Genomic DNA, 13,569 nt, shown 5'->3' with positions numbered 1-13,569 from the left:
TGATTTTCAAATGTTGAACAAGCCATACTTGGAATAAATCCCACTTTGCCATGGTATATAATTCTTTTTACACATTGTTGGATTTGATTTCTATTTTGTTGAGAATTTTTTCATCTATGTTCATGAAAGATATTGGTCTGTATTTTTCTTTTCTTGTAATGTTTTTATCTGGTTTTGGTATTAGTTACTGGCCTCATAGAATGAGTTAGGAAGTATTCCCTATGCTTCTGTCTTCAGCAAGAGATTGTAGAAAATTGGTACAATCTTCCTTAAATGTTTGTAGACTTCATCAGTGAACCCATCTAGGCCTGGTATTTTCTGTTTTGGTAGATTATTAATTATTGATTCAATTTCTTTAATAGATATAGGTCTAATAAAATTGTCTCTTTCTTCTTATGTAAATTTTGGCAATTTCTCATCCCTCTTTATCTCTGATAACATTCTTTGGTCTGTAGTGTGCTCTGTCTGAAATTAATATAGCTATTCCTGCTTTCTTTTGGTTAGTTTCAGCATGGTATCTTTCTCTATTAACTTTTAATTTATGTGTATCTTTATATTTAAAGTGGGTTTCTTGAGGACAACATATAGCTAGTTCTTGTTTCTTGATTCACTCTGTCAATCTCTGTCTTTTAATTGGTGCATTTAGACCTTTAATATTCAAAGTGTTTATTGATGTAGCTGGATTAGTACCTGTCATATTGTTTACTATTTTCTATTTGTTACCCTTATTCTTTGTTCCTATTTTTGTCTTCCACTCTTTTTCTGCCTTTTGTGGTTTTAATTGAGCATTTTATATGATTTTATTTTCTCTTCTTTCTTAGCATATTAGTTATACTTCTTTTTAATCTCATTTTAGTAGTGAATAATTTTCTCTTATTTGTATTTTTATTACTAGGATAGTATTTGTAAATGTGCAATTTTCTGACTTGTATATGTAAAAATAATACATATCCACAAAAGCAATGCCTTTTTCTTATATTTTTCATTATAAAACTCATTTTGACATGGTTAGCTTTCAAAGTTTGTTTTTAAAGAGTTTATTTTCAATTACATCATAAATGTAAGCATTCATTTTAATGGTATTTGTGTTTTAATTCAAAAATATTGAGTGCCCACTACTATATGTTTCTAGGATAGGAAACTTTGTACTGTTTCACATTTTATGAAACTATACTGCATAAAATAACAGTAAAATTTTTAGAAGCCAGAAAAATTAGGAGTATTTTGTAAAGCTATATAAGTATCTGGCACATTTCTACTACAATAGTAAACATTTTTCAAATATGATTGAGCTCTTTTCAACTTGTGAATGCCTTCTTTACTCATTCAGGTTTCCCATCTCTGATATCTAACATCTCTTGAATATTCAGGCAGTGGGATGAATTTTTATGGTATCAAATTAGCTAAGCTGGAAACACCTTTCCTAGAATTCCCCTCCATTTTATTTCCAATTTTGGTGAGCCACAGAGACTTTTTTTTTTTTTTTTTGTATGAGAAAAACAAAGCAGAAAAGAAAAAGGTGGGCATTCCTTTTTACACAGAAGATAGTTGGTGCAGGGCCCAGGGTCCTACAACATACATCACACACATTGTTGCTTTTGTGCTGGCTCACTTTGTTGGTGCAGGGCAGCAGCCAGGACTGAAGGTTTTCCATCTTTGCCAGTCTTCTTTCTTCAGCCTTACTGACACCTTGGTCAGGTGCATATGCAATTCAGGCTCAAATGGCATCAACCTTTCACACAAATCACCTCTATCATCAGTGTTTTGAGTGTGGAGGTGATCAGACACTGACATACTGACATTTCTGTCCACTGTAGTGGATTTCATCTCACCCTTGCAGATTCCAGTCTTTCCTTGCTTTCCCCATTTCATATCCATTTTTCCTTCCAGACCACCTTATTTTGTGGCTTTAGATCATCTCCTAGTGGTTATGCTTCTCTGCTCAAACCCGATTGAAACAGGCAGATCCAAATCTGGGCCACATTTTTTGCTTCAGTGGTACCCTAGCCATACCTTCTTATCTCAATGTTTATCACATCATCTTGCACTTCCTTATTTGTCTCTCCCACTTCATTGAGGGTAATGTGAGACAAAGATTTCATTTACCTATTGTTTTACTGTAATAGACCAGTTCTGTGCATTATGCATTAAAAATACTTAATATATGCATGCTTAAATTTATATTTACTTAAACATTTCCAAGAATTTATTTTTTTAAGTAAAGTACCTCAAGGAGGTCTACTGTTGTTACAGATTTTATCCTCACAGACTCTTGTATGTAATAGTAGTAAGGTGAGCAGGTGTTTAATTAGAAGGAAGCCCTTAGGTCAATTGTTGATGTATTTAATAAAGACTATTTTCACCTCAAACCATCTGTGAATCCTAGCTTTCATAATTCAAGGACTGTAGCTTTGTTCTTGATTACATTTGGGGATTAATGGTGTAATAGGCTATACCATCCTATAAACCTTAATCTATTATAATTCTTGCTTTTATTTTTATGACCAAAGACTCTGTTTTCAAAGCCTGTTCTGTCGTAGAGCCACATGCTGCCTCAGCCACTGCTACTCTGTTATTTTGGGCAAGACACACCACTCAAAGTATATCAGGGGTAATATCTATGTTATAAACAAGGTTATTATAAGGGATAAAAGGAATATATATAAATAAAGCTCATACACAGTCTTTAGCACTTAATGTTTGTCCAATGAGTATTAGCTATTATTATCAGATTTATTTTTAAAAAATAGAGAGTAATAGCTCAGCAATTTATAGGTGCCCATGCAACATCACAGTTTAATTCAATGCTGATATATACACTTGGGTATAATAAAAAAAGTTCACTGCTCAGTTGAAGTTATGAATTTTTCATATCTGTTACCAATCCTACTAAATTAAGAAATCACTTCTGACTACAAGTTAAGCAACTTTAAAATTGCTATTCTTCCATTTCTGACAGCATACCAGCAATATATTAAAATTCTAAGAATAAAATTCTCAACATTTTTATGTATAGCCCATGAGATATTATTTACAATAAGAACTTGATTCACTGTCTCTCAATCCAGTATCCCTTTTTAAAAAAAGTTCTCTGTAAGGTAGGTTGTGGAATTTCTTTTAAATTTAATATTTCTGTATATGGCATTCTGAATAAGTTGTAAGTTAATGAAAGAAATTCCCAAGGAGGAAATATCCATTTTTTAAATAATTAGTCATATATAGTGATATTGTATTGCTATCTATTTTGGCATCCATTGAAATCCGAGTCTAAGTAAATATTGATTTAAATATTTAAATATCCTGTTCTCAATAATATAGATTCACAATTAGTAAACTCCACAGTATCTACCAGGAGAATCATGCACTTTTGTTAGGACACTAATACTATAGCTAAGACTAAGAGCAAATTGTTTCAGAGACTTTAGCAAATCTCAGGTTCAGGGGCTGCCTTTCATCATTACCATTTGTAAACAATAAACTGTCAAATGTGTGAGGAAAATTATGGTGATAAAAATCATGTGATTTTTAAGAACAAATATAATCCTTTTTAAATGTATTATCAGTTATATGCCTTGTAAATGTGTGTTGAGTATTATTAATAAAATTAATAATAACTTTAAAATAATCTGTATTGTGACACTATGGTGCACTTAGGGTAATGTGATTAAAAGTGACCAACTAATTAACATTATATCATAGCTTCCTGGAAGGGAGAGTTCCCAGGAGAGGGGATTTTAAAGGAAAAAAAAAAAAGCCTTTAAGTAGGAAATTGATATGGTCAGAATATTTGTGTAAAAAAAAATCTATAATCATTTCTCTGCATGCTTAACAGGTGAGGTTTCCAAATTCAGTTCATCCTTATCACTGTTAAACATCACCCTAGAATCCACAGTGCCATTTCCCTCTCATCTGTGAGCTCAACATTTACGTGTATCATCATTATAATTCTAACTAATTAGTTTATTTTAATTATAGTCAATACACTAAGGAGAAGTTTGAGACAGCTGATATGATTTATTACCAATTCTAAACGCATTTGTCTTGCTTTTGGCAGTTGTGCTACCTCTGGAATGCCCCTGCCTGCTTGGCAGCAACCTGTCAGGGTCGTTATGATTGCTGTTTGCAGGGACATTAGCTGACAGTTCTTCCTCCACGCCTGATGAATGTACGCCTGCCATGTAATCACACCCACAAGATCTTGCCTCATCATTCACCTATAGCTTCATCAAATATAAGAATATGTGGCATAAATATATTACAGCCACACATATATATGAATCAAACATAACATCACATGTATTAGATGACAAGAAGTTTATGCGATATTCCCTTTAGAAATGCCACGCTACACGAGGCTATAAGAGTGCCTGTGTTGGGAGAAAACCCTTCTCTTACTATGTTAAGGATACTTGAGTGGTTCTTAAAAACTGATATAGTGGAAAATAATTTCAGAGGCATGAGAGGATTTTCCCCAAGAGTAATATTTAAAAATCAGTGACTCTGAAATATTCTAGGCTTTGTGATGGTATGGGAATTTCCTGTATTAAGTTATTAACAAAGATCTGCACTGGATGCATTCAAATATATAATTTCTTCTCTGATGCTGTTCTGTTCTAGCATATACTTATATTTTAAAGCTCTGCATTGGGAACTTGACCCTGTTTTTGTTGATAAATCTTTTATTCTTCTCTCATGAATTATTCAAGTACTGTGCCAGGCTAGCTTATTCCCAGTGAATGAAAAGGAGATCCTCAAATCATACACCATCATTGTTCTTAATAAAAACCAAAGTCTTTTTTTAAACAATTTTACATTGGTAAAATTGTATGTGTTTTGGTGACTTAACATTCTTTATTGTTGAAATAAACATCATAATTTGAAAAGTATTTGATTCATTGAATCAATCTTAAATGAATTAACTTTCTCATGCTATTGGTCAACACCAAAAGAATATGGCTCCATTAGAAATGTGTAACTTGTCACACTGATATGCTGGAGTCAGTATTGCTCTGAGAAGAAGAGAGAGAATTGAAACCACTAAAGACTATGCAATTGCATGATAAGAAAGAGACAGAAAGATTCTCACAGGTGATAAGGACTGAAAAATGGCCAGGAAGAAGGCACTGATCTCTGGCCTACTGACTGTATGTGCATTAAAATAAGAGATAAAAGTTGTCAGATAGGATATATTTTAAAAAGAAAAAAAAGTTAAATCAGCTTTAGAGAGATTAAAGGCAACCTTAGTAAGCAACTGACTTTGACTACAGAAAGTATCTGACACTAAGTTAAATAAATGTGAATATTTTACCATGAAACTGGTAGAAGGAAAACAGCCAAAAGTATTTTTTTTAAAGGGGAAATACTTTGTATCTCAATTTCTTCAGCTGTATATTTGGTTTCCTTTTTTATTGATTTTAGACTATCAGAAATGCATAGAAATTTTAAAACACTTCTCATTTTACAGGAAACTGAAGAGTCTATAAGATAATCCCCAAAACCTATTTGTTATAAGGAGTGCCTAGATTAGAAACAAGGTTTTCAGATTCAGTCCATGTTAAACATTCTCTGTGGTGTTTTCTTTTTTTAAATGTGACTTTTCCCTTAAATGTGTATTATCTATGTATTGTTTTAATATTTAATATATATGCACTTGGGACTACCATATGTATACAATGTGTTTCTTTACATTAAAGCCACTGTATATTATAATTTTTAAATGAAATAATTTGGTATATATGAAGAATCAGAAATATGGTTAATTTTTCAGTAAAGTATAAGAATAATTTTCCTAGGAAATATCTACAGTTCTATGTATTTATAGTGCAAATATGCCTTAATATTAAAAATGCTTGAATTCCAACCACTTTTTCATATAGCACAATTTAATATACCAAAACCTATCTTCCTATTAACTCCCTTTAAATAGACACATTCACTATATATGTTTACCAGAATAGATAGAGCGTAAGGCTTTATTTTCTATAACTCATATTATAGGATCATTTATATTATAGGTTGCATTAAATGTTTTCTAATGTACATACTGTCCCCTCCTCCATATCCTCTCTCGGAGAAACCAAAACCTCCTTAGAGACATGGACCCCCCCCACAACCCAATTCCTCTAACAAATGCAAGGCACTTTCAGAAGAGAAGGAGAAGAAGAAAGAGGAGAAGGAGGAGGGTGAACAGGAGGAGGAAGAAGAGGAGGAGATGATGATAAGGTGATAGTTGATGGTTGCTTGAGACTACACTACAGATGATGTTATTAACTGGCTTTGAAAAAGAGCGTTGTGCTCATGTGCTAAAGCCATTACCCACTTTTTCCATATTAGCAGAATCTGCATTTTAAGGGGTTGAGTCTATCCCACTCCCATGTGATTTATGATTATATTCTAATTAGTCTAAGTTAATTATGGTAATCTCATTCAGACTCCCATTTTGACTTCCATGGGCTCTAGCACTTTGCCTCTGTGGGCTCGTTGGGAAATGTTTCCTTGCTCATAAAAGAAAGATAATAAGAAGAAATAATCAACTCCCCCCACTAGGCATGTTAGTACCTGCTCCTGGATTGTGGAATACATGCATAATAATGAGGGACTAGCCATGAAAAATGTCAACAGACTTTGAATGACCCTTTCGGTAGATGGATTGAACATGTATGTTTGATAATACTGTTCAATTCCTGGAGTCAGCTACCCCTGGGACAAACAGCACATGACTTTTGGTTATGCGAAATAATACACACCTCACATTTTAAGACAGAAAAATCAAAGTTATTTAATGTTTTATTCTGAAAATGTCTTAACTGATTTGAAGCCTAGGGCATTTGAAATTTATTCTGCAGGCAAGAGAGAGCAATCAAGTTTTGTAAATGGAGAAACAATCTAACAAAGATGACATTTCAGAAAGATAAATCTAGCAGAGTGTATGTGAAAAACAGAGATAGACAGAGATAGAACAGGAGATCTGTCATTTGGGTAAGAGAATAGTATCTGAAGCCAATACAGTTTTTTGTTAATAAAGTTTATCATTTAATAAAAAGTTCCAGGCATGTCACATGAGGAAAAAATAGACTAAAAGCACACCCACAGGTGAGCCACCTAATTAAGTTAGGATAGAAGGACTCTAAAAAGTTTAGTATGTTCACAAAATAGAAAAATATATAGATAAAATGGATGAAAGTAACAAAGAATTAAAATTCACAGAAATAAACAATTAATCTAGAACTGAAAAAACTATGAATTTAAGAACAGTTTGGGTAAGTTTTAATACAGATTAGACATAAAAGAATATATAGGATTAGTGAACTAAAATATATTTTAATACAAATGCAGAAATTGAAACATGGAGGAAAAATGAATGGAAAAGAATATAAGAAAAAATTTAGGACAAAATTTAAAAAGCTAACACAAAATAAGAGGCCCAGACAAAGTGGGGAGATATGATGAGCATAAACAATATTAAAAAGATAAGGCTAAATATTTCCTAAAACTGAAGAAACATATCAACTCACAGATTCAAAGGTAAGGTCAGTGAACCCCAAGAGACATATCTGGACAACTATCTAAGCATATCATTGTGAAACTGCCAAATACCAAAGATGAAAATAAAATTTTAAAGTAACCAAAAAAAAAAAAAGATACATAAAGGCATAGAAATAAGACTTACAGCTGACTTTACAAGACAGTATGGAAGTCTGAAGACAACTGAATAAATTATGGGCTGAAAGATACTTACTGCTAACTTAAAATACACAGCAAATATAGCCTTCAAAAATAGTTGCAATAAAGATGCTTTCAGAAAAATACAAACTAAATTTATTTCTAGCCTTCTAAATATTTCTGTTCTCACTTTCCCCAATCATCTGATGCAGATGTTTGTGGAATGAAATCACCCAGGCATCAGAACCCTAAACCAGGCTGATGTCAAATCTACAAATTATCTACCATAAGCAGGGCAAAGAGAGATTTAAGGTTCAACTTATCTACTACACTTAGGAATCAGAGGCTCTGTACATTCAGACTCAGGGTTCAGAAGCTCAGGACCCTGGCCACGAACTCACTTAGTACTACCTTCTGTGAAGGAGACATGACACCCTCTGAAAACTAACTGTCCTGCTAGTCTTTGAATTTCTTGAGGATTGGGAGCATATCTTATATACTGTTGTGTCCCTTGAATGTATCAAGTACAAGGTATTTTAGGCTGTCTGTAAAGGACTATGGGATGACATAGTAAATGAGGAAGAAGACAAGACATCCTTGATTAACCATAGAGACTAAGATTGCAGTCAAACACTTACTATTCCTAAATTAACTGAGAAGATTTGAATCTCCCACATGATGCAGAAACAGAAAATTCTTGGAAGAAAAGGATGATGGCTGCAGTTTCTTGCAAACAAATCCACAAGTCATATGCATAGGAGGCCTGTATATATATCATCTACTAACTACAATCTATGCGTTTAATTTGTTTACAAAAATATTCATGCTTGTAGAAAATTCGGGAAGGACAAGAAACAATTATGAAAAAGCAAAAATCCACTAAAAGTCCACCACTCAGAAAAAGAACTCCCACTAACATTTGTTTAAGCATCCTGCTAGATAAGTGTCTTTAAGTACATATGTATTTATTTAGATTTTTGTTTTTGCTGTGTGATTTGTATCTCTTTCCCTCTTATGATATGAAAGGGATATGTCTCTTTTTTATCTTATTAGGGGTCACTTTTAAAACTTTAAATAGCTTTTCTATTACTCTGTGTATAATTCCTATGATTATTTTATTGTTAAAGTATTACTATGATACAAGGTTATAATGCCAAGAACTAGCAATGTAATTGTTTCGTGTGTATATGTAATGAAGAATAACTAGTATCACTGGTAGGCTTGTGCTAGTGTTAGGGTGTGGAACACTCATATTTTTTTTTAGATGGATGTTTCCTTAAGCCCTCTCATCTTACATTCTGTGTACTGAGAAATTTGGCCTCACCCAAAGAGAGGCATGACCTTCATCCTTGGCTCCTGGAAGATAATCTCTAGACCCTTGAAATTTCCATAATAATAGGAGTGTCTTTGTTATTCATGTGGGCCTCTATGACCATACCTGATATTTTATGCTAACAGGATGACTCAGGTTGAGGCCAACCATACCCAATGGTCTTAAGGTGGATGCTGAGCATATAAAAAGAACAAGCAACCACATGTGCAACTAATAACCTTAATAAAACCTATGGACTCAAAGCTCTCTTGAGCTTTTCAAATGGGCAGTATTCTGTGCAGATGGTCAAACATCAACTCTCAGAGAATAAAGCATCCTGAGGATAATAGAAGGTTCACATTTGGAATGTTCTCAGACTCTGCCCTATGCATCTCTTCCTTTGCTGATTTTCTGTAGCTTTTTCCTATAATCAGCAGCTATAATAGCTTTCAGTTAGCTCTGTCTTTCTAGTGAATTATCAAACCTGAGGATGGCCTTGTGTGGGCCCTTCCCTCTAGCTTTGTATTTGGGCCCTAACTCCTTACAATGGGGGTCCTGGGCAGACTTGGCAGCCTGCGGGACTGCGCCCTCAACCTCAGTGTTTGCCTGACTTGTCACATCCATTATTTCTACCCAGGGAGTTGGATTGAATTAAATGGTTACTTAGGAATAATAATTTTAGGAAAATGGCAAAACAATAATTTTACGTTTAAATGTGCCCTTTAAAAATTAAACAAAATATGTGATTTACTTTCTGTAATCTAGCCTTTAATGTGGGCAAATGTAATAGTACTTATTACAGGTAATTACCCTATGAAGTTGGATCAGTAATCTTGGGGTTGAGGATATTTAATGTAGATAATAAAATAAACTTTAATTTAGAAGTTTCTCTTTGTGTTTCCTATCCGTGCTCTCACCCCAAATGTAGTTAAGTTCTTTCTCCCCCCAAATGTAGTAAAGCTCCATATATATTATGGATTTTATAAATATATATATATATATATAAAATATATATATATAAAAGTTCCATGAACCACTTGGACCACAGCTTTGAGGCAGTTGCTGAGAGATGAAAACCCTTGGGATCTGGGTGATATGGTATCTGAAGAAAGTTTTAGAAGTGCAAGTTGGAGGTATGTATCCTGAATATTTACCAACCATTGTTCTCCCATCTGAGACTATTCTTTTGATTGCTCTCTATCAGGAGCCTCTGGAGGGTTTTGTGGTTTGGGTTCATGAAAATGTATGTAAGATAAGAGTAAGCTTTCATGGCTCCTTTGGAATATAAGTGGTAAAAAATAAGGTAGGCATAGAAGATGGAGGTGACATAGTGAGCAAAAGTGACTTGTCAGTTTCTTTGTAGGTCTTTACATGAAATCAAATACATGTAACAAGTTACAATAAACCACTGCTGTGAGACAGTTTTTAAAATATTTTACCATTTTTTAGGCATAGTCATGTTCATGCCTTCGAGTCTTTTTATTATATCCCTTAACATATATCGACTTTTTCTCTTTTGCTTACTGTATTGATTTTTAAAGAAAGAAAACAAAAAATAGCAAAAAAATCAAATCAGTAAGATCTTTATAACATTACGAAATTTTAGGAAAAGGAATGCAGAATATCAATGCCTAAAAATGTTTCTAGGAGCTTTATTTTTAAATAACAAACATTCACTAATTATCTATTCCTCATGTTGGAAATACTAGATTTGACTGCATGGTGTTTCTTTGTTCGTAGTCATTTATAGTATGCAAGGCCAGGAATAGAATGGTATTTGCATCAAATGCATTTAAATTAATAAACAAGACAATTTACATATTATTATCTACCATGTAATCACTCTTTTTCCTGTACATTACTCCTATGGGAGAATGTTGCTTTAGCATATTATTTTTTTTAATATTAATCAATGCCTCACATTAAAATCCTCACATGTCTCTCATTCCACCAAGTTACTTTTCCTAAAACAATCACTGTTTGTCATATAGTGGGAATATTAGACTAAATGATATTAGAATACTTGGCTCTAGGTGATTAATCTCCCTAAACTATTTTTTTCCACATCTATAAAATATTCATTCAAATACTTATTTGATACACCAATTTACTGTGAAATCAAAGTTGAATAAAATGTGAAAGCTCTTTGTAAACTGCTATAAGTATCTTAAAATAGCATCAATGTTTTCATCAAATTATACTGCATAAAAAAAATGGAAACAAAAACATTCCCCTTTGATCATACATGTAGTATCTAAACTCCTAATCCTAACATATAAAGCATTGTAAAATCAGACTTTGTCTTTGCTTAATATACAGCAGAAAATTTCTTTTTTTTTTAATATCTCCTTCATTCATCAAGTCATTCATCCAGCCATCATCTATCCACTTATAAAAAAATAATTTTTAAGATGCATTTATTATCTCAGAGCCTATGATAGATCCAGTAGCTATAACTGTAAACAATATAATGTTTCTGTTTCAAAGATATATTAGTCTTGAGCAGATGTATAAGTTATCTACAGCAACAGCAATGCTGTGTAACAACCAAGCTCAAAGCCCTTGGTGGTATACTACAATAAACATTTATTTTAGTTCATTACTCTGTAGATCAACAGGGTGACTGCTGATCTGAGCCAGGGTTAGCACATCTTAGCTGGTACCTCCCATGTGTTTGTGGTTAACTGGCAAGTGATCTAGGGAACAGCTGCTCTAAAATGACCTTAGGTAGGACAACTTGTCTCTGCATCATGTCATCTCTCATCCTCCAGTAGACTAGCCTGGGCTGGTTTTAATAGCCTAAGCAGACACTCAAGAGAAGGCTATTCTGGGCATGTCCTCATGGTGAAGGCAAAGGAGAGAGACAGAAGGAGGAAATGTGCAGGGCCTTTTGAGAACAAAGGTTAGAAATGACTTACTTTCACAACAGCTTCATTCTATTAATTAAAGAAGTTATAAGAACAGTACTCAAAGGATGGGGAAGTAGACTCCATTCTTGATGGAAAGTGCTGTAAAATCATATTTAAAGCCTGTGGGTGCAGGGAGGGGTGGAGAATTGGAGCCATTTTTGCAATCAATCGCCCACATTAAGAGACACAAACAAATGAACACATAGTGCAAATGCTTCATATTCTCTCCAGCTTTTGTCTCCAACTTTCTCTATCTTTTCTCTTTGTCCAAATTGTTCTCAATGGTATTTTACACCATTAATTATTCTCTCCCTTCTATTTTTCTTCTCGCCCTCTCTGTTGGCAGCTCATCAGAAAACTTTAAGTCTCTCCTCTCCTAAAACAATCTAGAAGCAACTTTTCTTCCGCCTCAAGCTCTCATTTTATATACATTTCCCTCTACTATCAAACTCCGGCAAACTGTTCTTGAGCACCTATTATATTTCTGATATTCTAAGTACAGTTTTTTAGACTTGCTTTTTCTGCTTCCAAACCACACATTGCTTCCCAACCTATGCAGTTTAACTTCAGTCCCTACCACTCTACTGACAGTATTTGCAGTGATCTCCACACACCAGTCTACGGCTTATGACCTTATTGACTGGCACCTCCACTTTCTTGAAACTGCATCTTTTGGTTCTCTACTGCCTCTTATTCTATGAGTATTAATTTTCGATATATTGCTTGGCTTTCTCTTATTCTCCAAGTGAAAAGAAGTAACAAAATAAAATGCTAGAAGAAACAAGCATGAAAAATATAAGTGATAACGGAAGTTGCTTGCAATTGACTGATTTTAAAATATACATATTGACTTTGTTTTTCCAAGTCTTTGATTACCTAGTACACATCAAATATCTCAAGGTTAGTTTGATAAAAACTAAAATCCATCTTTTAAAGTTATGTGTTAAAGACTATTAAACTAAAAATATTTGGAAAGGATATTTTCCCAAGAAGAATGAAATAAACTTTCTGATGCAGAGATTCAATTTTACCTTGGAGTACATATTTACTTGGCTTAGGAGTTAAGTATCCTGGCATGATATACCTATTTTACTATATTCAGTGTATCTTAATTTTACTCCACCTGTAATAAACACACCTACTATATCCAGCAGGAATCAGCAAATGCAAAGAAAAAAAAAGGGAAGAATTTAAAACCTTGATGTGAATTTTCTGGCATCACTGCATTACTTCCTTATTGTACACAAACTAGATTCTGCTTATTTATTTCGTTTAAAAATATGTATACTGCAAAGTGCTATTTTATCTTCTCATTTTAAAAGCAGTAAAATCTCCTACTGGGAAAATAGTTGGTAACCTGTGCTGGGAACTCCCCAAACAGTACATTTTGGTAACATGTACTTCCACCAAAAATCTTCCATAACAAATGTATTGTTTAAACCTGAGGTGTCTAACTATTCTTCCCTTGAGATTAGCACACAGATTGTGTTTTTCAGTCTCAACAATTTCTTACATCTTTGATTTGTTGTAGTTGTTTTACCTTAGTCTTTTTAGAGATTTTTGAATTGCCAAAAATGACAGGTAAAGATAATTACAAATGTAAAATTCTGTAAAGAAACATATATTAACCAATAATTTTGAGCCAAAGCTTTTCATATTCAGTACAAGTTATTGTTGTATTTAATA

The sequence above is a fragment of the Balaenoptera musculus genome, chromosome 1 (genome assembly GCF_009873245.2).
Source record: "Balaenoptera musculus isolate JJ_BM4_2016_0621 chromosome 1, mBalMus1.pri.v3, whole genome shotgun sequence".
Classification (NCBI taxonomy): Eukaryota; Metazoa; Chordata; class Mammalia; order Artiodactyla; family Balaenopteridae; genus Balaenoptera; species Balaenoptera musculus.
Note: the sequence above shows the minus strand (reverse complement) of the source record.